The sequence below is a fragment of the Barbus barbus genome, assembly GCF_936440315.1.
Source record: "Barbus barbus genome assembly, chromosome: 33".
Lineage (NCBI taxonomy): Eukaryota > Metazoa > Chordata > Actinopteri > Cypriniformes > Cyprinidae > Barbus > Barbus barbus.
The window spans coordinates 2,362,501-2,371,541 of record NC_136761.1 but is presented as its reverse complement, the minus strand read 5'-3'; positions in this window follow the sequence as shown (position 1 = coordinate 2,371,541).

Here is a 9,041-nt window from a genome sequence, read left to right as displayed (position 1 = left end):
TCAAGGGTGTCTTTAATATAGTAAGTAACACACAAAAAAATTACTACGCATTTCAACTATTTTCATATAGAAAATGTACCTTTTGGTTTTGGTTAAATTAAGTAAAAAAAAAAATAGATGATGGGAACCCTGTAGCCAGTGTCGCCTCTTATTCAGGGCCAACTTTATGGCTAGTAGCTCTGATTACAGGTAATAATGTTGTAAACAATGTTCGGTTTCTTGCACAGACCAATTGTTTTGCTTCATAAGACCTCAATATATCATCCGGAGCCACGGGTATTCATTTTGTGTTGCTATGCTTTTTATCAGTGTCTCATGCAATAGGCACTCCATTTTTAATTGCGTCAAATTCAAAGTAGTTAATTATTTCCCATACCAACTCTCGTGTGTTTGGCTGTGAAACATAGCTTGTAGACCAGATGGAGTTGTTAGTGCTTCTTCCTATAAAAACGTTGTGTGATGTGTGAGCCTCTGTCACTGATCTGTCGTGCAGTTTACATGCAACAGTCATGCAGTGTGTGAGAAAAGCAGCGATCGAGGACTTTGAAAACCGTGCAGTGTGAACCCAGCATTACTCTTTCTGAGCTCTCTGCCCTGACACCTGACTCACAGAAACATGCTTTGCATTGGGCACTTCCAGGCTAGTGTCATGTTTTCCCTCTTCTGTGTTTAGGCTTTTATGTTGAATTTCCCATTTTCTGTAATAATTTTGCAGTCCTTTGTAGTTTAATTTCATAATTGGTTCCCCTCGATTGTCTCTCCAGGTATTCCCCTTGTTCCCTTGTTAACCGTTCTGTATTGAAGCCCTGGTTTCCTGTGCTTTATCAGCAGCTTTTCCTGTGACTTTAGATTCTGGTCTTGTCTTGGGGGCAGGTGTGGCCTTATGGTTAGAGAGCTGGACTAACGTGGAGGTCGCAAGTTCGATTCTGAACACCAGCAGGATATGTTTCTCTCTGGGTGCGTGTGTGTGTGTATTCACTACTCACTGATCCTCGTGTGTGTGTGGGTGTGTGTGTGTGCTAACTTGGATGGGAGGACTAATACTAAAGTATGGGTTATATACTTGTTCACCACTTCAAGATTTTGCTTCTTTAAAGTAAGCTGCTCTTAGATGTATTTGTTTTCTCCTGCTTCAACTGGAGAATTGTATTTGTGCAAAATCAACTAACTATATCAGGCTACAGTTTTTTTCAACTGCTAACACAAATTTTCTCTTTTTATTTTCAAAACTTTACACACAAATCCAAGAATTGCACACACAAAATACAAAACGCCTCACTTCTCTTGCAAAATGAAGCACTGCATTCAAAATATCACAAACATATTTCAAAAGCAAACATCTTTGACATAATATTAATTCCTGTTAGATGTGTGTGTGTATGTTACATAGAAAATTGTATGAGTTGTGTTTTTGCAAAAATGCAAAAATGAGTCAAAGGCTGAGAATTAGTGTCTGGTTTTGAAGATTTGGTGTGTGCTTCTGCTGTTTGAGTGTCAGATTTCAGAAATTGTGTGACAAGTAAGGATTTTGTGTGTAAGCAGTTGGAAATAACTGTTATAGCCCGACTATCATGCAGATTTGAAACTAAATATTTGGTTTCCCTTGAGGAGTCAACATGGTCAGTGTCACAAAATCGCTAATATTTACATTACAATTTCACATCATGTTTCTTTATTTTAAAAGTTCACATTTAATCTTTACATCCATGCTTAAATGACTATAACCTTTTTCTAATAAGGTTACAGACCCCACTGTACTAACAGCTGTGTCTTGGTTGGACTACTTTGGAGTAACGTAGACAACCTGAAGGAGAAAAGCATAAACAGCGGTTAGTTCAACAAAAGTAAAGAAGAGGCCGACTGACAAAAGTTATAAATAACGATCTTCCGAGCAGGTTGCTTTTTGGGTTCTTTACTTGAGTGCTTATTTAAAACACCTGTCACAGATGCTGTTTGCCCATGTATGGTCACAGCCCAACGAGAGAATTCACGTAATTCACAGCGCGCATGAAACCTCTGCCCCGCGCAGCAATAATTTACTGCTTTTATTATTGCACATATTACCTTTCTAGTGGCACAACCATTTGAAATTTCCATGATTGTTGAAGACACACTCCACCCTGGAGCAGATTTATTTTCACACATCTGGATGAGGTGTCTGTAGTTTCTCCCCGCCCTGCCGTTGTTTAATTTGCTGTTAAGAGTGAATATGAACAGAGACCCAGGAGCAGAAAAGTCATTCCTTATGGCTCTCCTGTCCGCCTTTGCCCCCGCTCGCACACGGCTCTTCGAGTGCTGGGAAAAGAAACAGTTTTCCGACAATGTTTGTGTAGTTTCATTAGAGAATCGTGGTCACTTCGAGATCTGTCAGCCTGGCATGTGTTTGAGCCCCTGGGAAAAGCTGAATTTAATGACAGCTTTAACAGTTATGAAGAATACTTTCCAGGCCTATTAACACATCTCATGTCTTATAATTAACCCTGCCAAGTAATTTTTAAAATAACAATAGTCCATTCACAGGAAAATCACAGACGTGTGACGTGAGATTATATGGATGTAAGATCATGTTGTGTGTTGCTCTGATTTGTGTTGATGGAAATGGTACAGTGTGTGTTTCCACAGAAGTATAAAGCATTGCTGCTGCGCATAAAGTAATAAAGTAATTCATAAACTATAGCAATATGGACCTTAACCCAAGTATTAAACATAAACATTGGAAGTTTGCCAATAAAACAAATTCAGATCTTGAAAATGGGTTGTTCAACAGAAAAATATATTCTGAACTCAGAATTTCTGAAGATTTTGAGCTGGATCAAACCTTCCTTATGTGTCGTTTGCAATTTTTTGTTAGATAACTTTGATCCAAAAATCTGGATGTCTTGATGCCTACAGAAGGGTGAATTCAGGCTGGATTTTAGGTATAAAAATAAGTAGTATTTTTGTTGTTTTCGATTATAAATATTTAAACATTCTTAAACAAAGATACATTTTCTTGAGAAGCAAAATGACTTAAGATATTAAGCCTTGTTTTTTTTTTTAGAAAAATCTATTAAAATTTTGTTAGCTGTTTTCTTAAAATAAGAAAAATAAGACAAATAATCTTGTTTTCCCTTTTAGGTAAGTTATTTTCCGTACCCCAATGGCAGATTTTTATCTTGTTTTAAGCAAAAACGTATTTTTTTTCCAGAAAACAAGACTTAAGTCATTTTGCTTCTCAATCTTGATGTCAGAAACTGTTATTTATCACTGTATATTCATTTCAATGACACAATAATCAGAAATTAACCAGTCAAGAGTTAGTTTAAGAACTCCATCGCTTATTGCATGTATATTTGTTTGGGGTCAGATGATATGTAGTCCTGTTTAGAGCTCTGGTAATCTGGTCATCTAGAGTTGGGGATCAGGGTTATCCAATCCAGTGTTGCTTTGAAAAGCCCACACAAGCGTAAGATGATCCTGGATAGCGAAACAAGGCATTTCCAAATCTGGGTGTCCCATGTTTTGCTGCACATATTCTTTAGTGTGTGACAGTCCATTAATGTGATTAAAGCGGAGCCTCATATCACTAGCTGAGGAGGCAAAGTTGATATAATCACAGTGTGCACAGATCATATGTTACTCCTTTTTTCCATTGTGCATTTCTTTAGATCTGTGGAGCTGTTTTCTTTCATCACTGTGAAGTCATGCTTTTGTTTTCATGCACCAGTCAGTTTTGTAATTAACATTTTTTTTCATGTGCGACTCCCTTTAACAGACTTCAGAGGCTCAACTGGAAGGAAAATAGACATGAAATTCTTAGTCTGCCTGCACAGATCAGTGACTTTGGGCCCGTGATGAATGCAGAGTTTCCAAAATGTATTCCATCCAGACTTCAAAAAGTAGCATAGATGATGAATTTACTGTCCAGACACTTAAGCATGCAGGGAATGAAATGGGAATGCTATCAAACTCTATACTTCATTTCAGCGTGATTCAAAAAACACCAGTCATGGACCTGAAACTTTACCATGGAACCAAAACGAGAGACCCACTTAAGAAGACAGACCTGAGAAGTCTGGGAATGCAGTTAACGGCAGACGCAGACAGACGCATGCAATGCACCCGCTCACCCGCTCATTCACAAACTCCGTTCATTACATTTCACATTAAGGAAAGGTACATCTGTACTGCATTTTAGTCTGTCTGTCATATTTCTCGCTCACCTACAGTACACACATAAAAAAAAAAAAACTTTTCACCTGAGAAATAACAGATAAAAAGTACAGACAACCGACAACATGTATGTCACCTAAACTCAAAATAATTGAAATTGATGCATATGCCTAATTTGCATAGCAATTGTAACAATAATGTTGATTTAATAAATAAATAAAGTTTCTTATTTTGTCCATTTTCTAAAATTAAATAATAATAATAAATTAATAAAAAGTAGTGCTGTTAATCGATTAATCGCATCCAAAATAAAAGTTTTTGTTTACATAATATATGTGTGCATATTTATTATCTATATATATATATATATGTATAAATACACACACATACATGTATATATTTAAAGTGGTCATATGATGCTATTTCAAGTTTTCCTTTCTCTTTGGAGTGTTACAAGCTGTTCATACATAGATAAGATCCCTGAAGTTGCAAAGACTAAAGTCTCAAACCCAAAGAGATATTCTTTATAAAAGTTAAGACTTGTCCACGCCCTCCTAAAACGGCTCATTCAAACACACCCCCACATGTCTGCGTCACGATGTGGGGAGATTTGCATAACACCGCCCAAATGTATACGCAAAGAAAGAGGGCGTGATTCTTATTCTGGCTGTAGTGTTGTTGCTGTCGCCGGCGCCGGCGCCATGTCCTGGAGACGCTGTGTTTCGTTGTGAAAGCGAAAGTACTTTGTTTGGGCTTCCAAAAGAGGACACAACTAGAAATCAGTGGTTAAGTTATATTTACAACACTTTTCCAGAACAGTTCAACCCAAATATTAGAGTGTGTGCAGCACATTTTATGGAGGACTATTTCCTGAAGCTGGGAGAGTAGCCTACAATGCCAGCTGTTTCTGTAAAGTGGGGCAATTCCAACTTTGCAAGGACAGTCTGGTGCTTCTGACTCACAGCCTGTAAGTATGTTTTCTTATTGAAAGAATTTGCCACTGACGATTCAAACGCGAGTTTTGAGCAGTGTAGAGTAGATCTTGCTGTTTGCCGTTTCTCCGATCATAAATGCAGACATGGTAATCTTTACGCGGCGTGTAAAAAGACAGTATAAGGCCGTGTTCACACTTGGCGTCTTTTTCGAAGCTGTCGGCGTCTGTTTTACATTATAATCCTATGGAGTAAACCGTGTTTTCAAAAAAGTCCTGAGCGCTTTTTAAAACGCCACCGCCGGCGTCTTTTTCTGCAGCTCAGAGCGTTTTTTCGAGTTGAAAAAAGTTCAACTTTTCTGAAAAAAACGCCCTACGTCAAGCGCCTTTTTGACAGCTGACCAATGACAAGCGAGTAGCGAGATCTGTCGTTTCCATAACAACAAGAAGATATATAGAATATACCGCAAACCGTGCACCATCCAACCGGAGCTCCTGGACTAAATTGTTGTAAGCACCATATTGGTTCCTTCCCCATATAATGTCGTGCACCCACAAACGTCGTTGTGAATCGACATTTTCTTTCCCGTTAACTTCAAAAGCTAACGCAAGAGCCAACTTTTTACTCTTTCTTGACATTTCTACAGTACACAGCGCTAGGCTACTGTTGCAGCTGTTGCTATGGCAACAAAAGACGCTCTCAGCTGGTATTTGTAACAGACGCTGCCAGCTTTGTTTTTCATTAAAAAAACGCTCTTGTCAACTTTTTCTAGTCAAAAAAGACGTCAAGTGTGAACACGGCCTAAGTCATTATAATCAGTAATTATGTCCCCACTGAATGAAACAAATACCTCGTTTATAATGGGTTTTATTGTTTTTGTGTCGTAGCGCCAGGACACGGCTTTGTAAAAATCAACAAGTTTCATAAAGGCGGGGCTTAGAGGAGCAACAATAATGTACAATATGTGGAAAATAATGTTTTTTAACCTTAAACCGCATAAACACATTGCATTACACCAACTTTTTAGCAACATCATATGACCCCTTTAAGAAAAATGTGTTGTTTATATATTAAATATATTTATATATAATGTAAAATGTAATAATATAAATATATAAATTTATATGCATGTAAATATTTTCAAAATATATACTATATTTGTGTGTATTTACATATACATAATAAATACACAGTACTTTTTAATTACTTAGATTAAAAATTATAATCGACCGACACCCTGAATCAGGACACATTGAAATAAGGAGAATTACACTTAATAGTCATGAAAATAATTTGACAATCAAATAAAATCTTTATATTTTTCTTCCAAGATTGGGTTGAGATGTGAATTAGATTTTATTTTTATATTTTCTGCTTTCATATTCATTTCAATTAAAGTTTGACTAGAGTTCTTATTAATTTATTATTATTATTATTATGTAATTTTAGAAAATGGACGAAATAAGAAATTATTTATTTATTTATTTGTTTGTTTGATAGTTTTGTAACTCCCTGGTTTCACATCAGACAGCCAGGGGGTCATGACACGGTAATAAAGCGAGCCCTCCAGCTGAAAATCTTTTAGCACATAATAAACGGATGTAGGGTGCACCATTAAAGCTGATCCTCAAACCACGAGCCTCCTCCCAGCGGCCCTGTCCGTCCTCGGCCGTCTCTACGGTATCTCTGCCAGTGCGGTATGAAGCAGAACCACAAACACGTTTCAGCCCGAGCGCCAGAGATTTGCCCCGACCTGCCGACACAAAATGTTTGTGTTTCACTTTCCTGTGTAAATGTTTTGATTGGGAGCTGGTTACTATTATGATAGTCACAAGCTCTTTGTAGTGGTGCGGCTGCTGATGTGCTGACGGATATCTGACTGCTTCTAACAGTGAAAGCAGCGGCCTGAGAAAGAGAAGCTGTCATCAGCGCTACCATTACAGCCCAGACTACAGGCCACTGCAGGAAACACAGAGCCTCTCACACACACACACACACACACACACACTCACACACACGGATTTATGTCCATTAGGTAGGTGTGTGTGTTGTGAGTGAGTGTGTGTGTGTGTTGTGAGTGAGTGTGCCAATAGGTGCAACAAAATATGTTTTAATGCAGCTAATATCTAATACTGTGAGCAGAGGAATTTTGTTGGATATTACAGTTTTTTCAAAATGCTTACACAGTTTTTGAAACTATGGCTCCATTTCTCAAAACTCTACACACAAAACCACAACACACACAAACTACATACAAAACATCACACACGTCTTGCAAAAGCAAACACTTCTTTGAAAAATATTTTAAAAATTGTATTTTTGTATAGTAACTCCACACACAAACATAAAATAATTAGCCACATACACGTCAAACTACACACAGATGTGAAAAATGTAAAACACTACTTTCGTGTGTCTTTTGCACAGGAGTTTGTCACAGCACTCACACATAATGTACATGCAAGTATCACTTTTAGTGTCTAAGCAATTTAAAAAAAACTGTAATATAATGTCAAACAGTCTTGTAGTGGCACCTACTGGACAAAGAAAAATATGTATAACGATAATGAAGACTATTTTTAGAACCACTGCATTTTATGCATAATTCATCTGATTTTCTCCAGTTCTTATTCACTCATTCACATAATCATCAACCAATTCTCTGAAATAGCTCAAAGGTTCATTTCATGACCCTTCAATTGGAAAGTATATATAGACAGGACAACACAAGAGTTACAAATTCTGACGATGGATGAACATCCAGAAAACATTCAGTGTCAAGAGCCGAGAGGAAGAAGAGGAGTAAGGATGCATGGAAGTGTACAGAGGCCAAACAGAGGAAGAGGCAGAAGAGGCCAAGGACAGAGGTGTATATCAGATCAAATAATGTTATCAATCATGGCCTTACAATGGCTGAAGGGTGCAGCTAAAAATTGGGAGATCGACCATATCATCAATAATTCAAACATTTTGAAACAGTCTCTTTCAATCAATATCCCACATACAGTAAAGTGTAAATTTGTATTTTTGAAAGGAAATATGGCATACATAAGAAGTGCAGTAACTGTCATCCAAACAGAGCGCACTGTTACACTTCACACTACTTTACATGTAATACATTCGTACAAAAATAAATGTACTGTATAAATACAAATGTTCATATACTTTTTTTCTATGTACTGTTGACTCTTCTCAACAAATATCAGATTTTTTTATTTTTATAAAACCTTAATTTCCATGGTTGACTGTCAGGGTGAAAAAACAACTAAACATTTTGACCAGTGTGGCTCACACGATGACAAAAGTACTTTATATTTTGGTGGCCTTGGCCAAATTACCGACACGATAACTAGGTTTTGAAGCATGAATGAAATATAGATAGATAGATAGATAGATAGATAGATAGATAGATGGATGGATAGATAGATAGATAGATAGATAGATAGATAGATAGATAGATAGATAGATAGATAGATAGATAGATAGATAGATAGATAGATAGATAGATAGATAGATAGATAGATATAGATAGATAGATAGATAGATAGAAATAGTCAGATGATAGATAGATAGATAGATAGATAGATAGATAGATAGATAGACAGACAGACAGACAGACAGACAGACAGACAGATAGATAGATAGATAGATAGATAGATAGATAGATAGATAGATAGATAGATAGATAGATAGATAGATGATATATAGATAGATAGATAGATAGATAGACAGACAGACAGACAGACAGACAGACAGACAGACAGACAGACAGATAGATAGATAGATAGATAGATAGATAGATAGATAGATAGATAGATAGATAGATGATATATAGATAGACAGACAGATATATAGATAGATAGATAGACAGACAGACAGACAGACAGACAGACAGACAGACAGATAGACAGATAGATAGATAGATAGATAGATAGATAGATAGATAGATAGATAGAT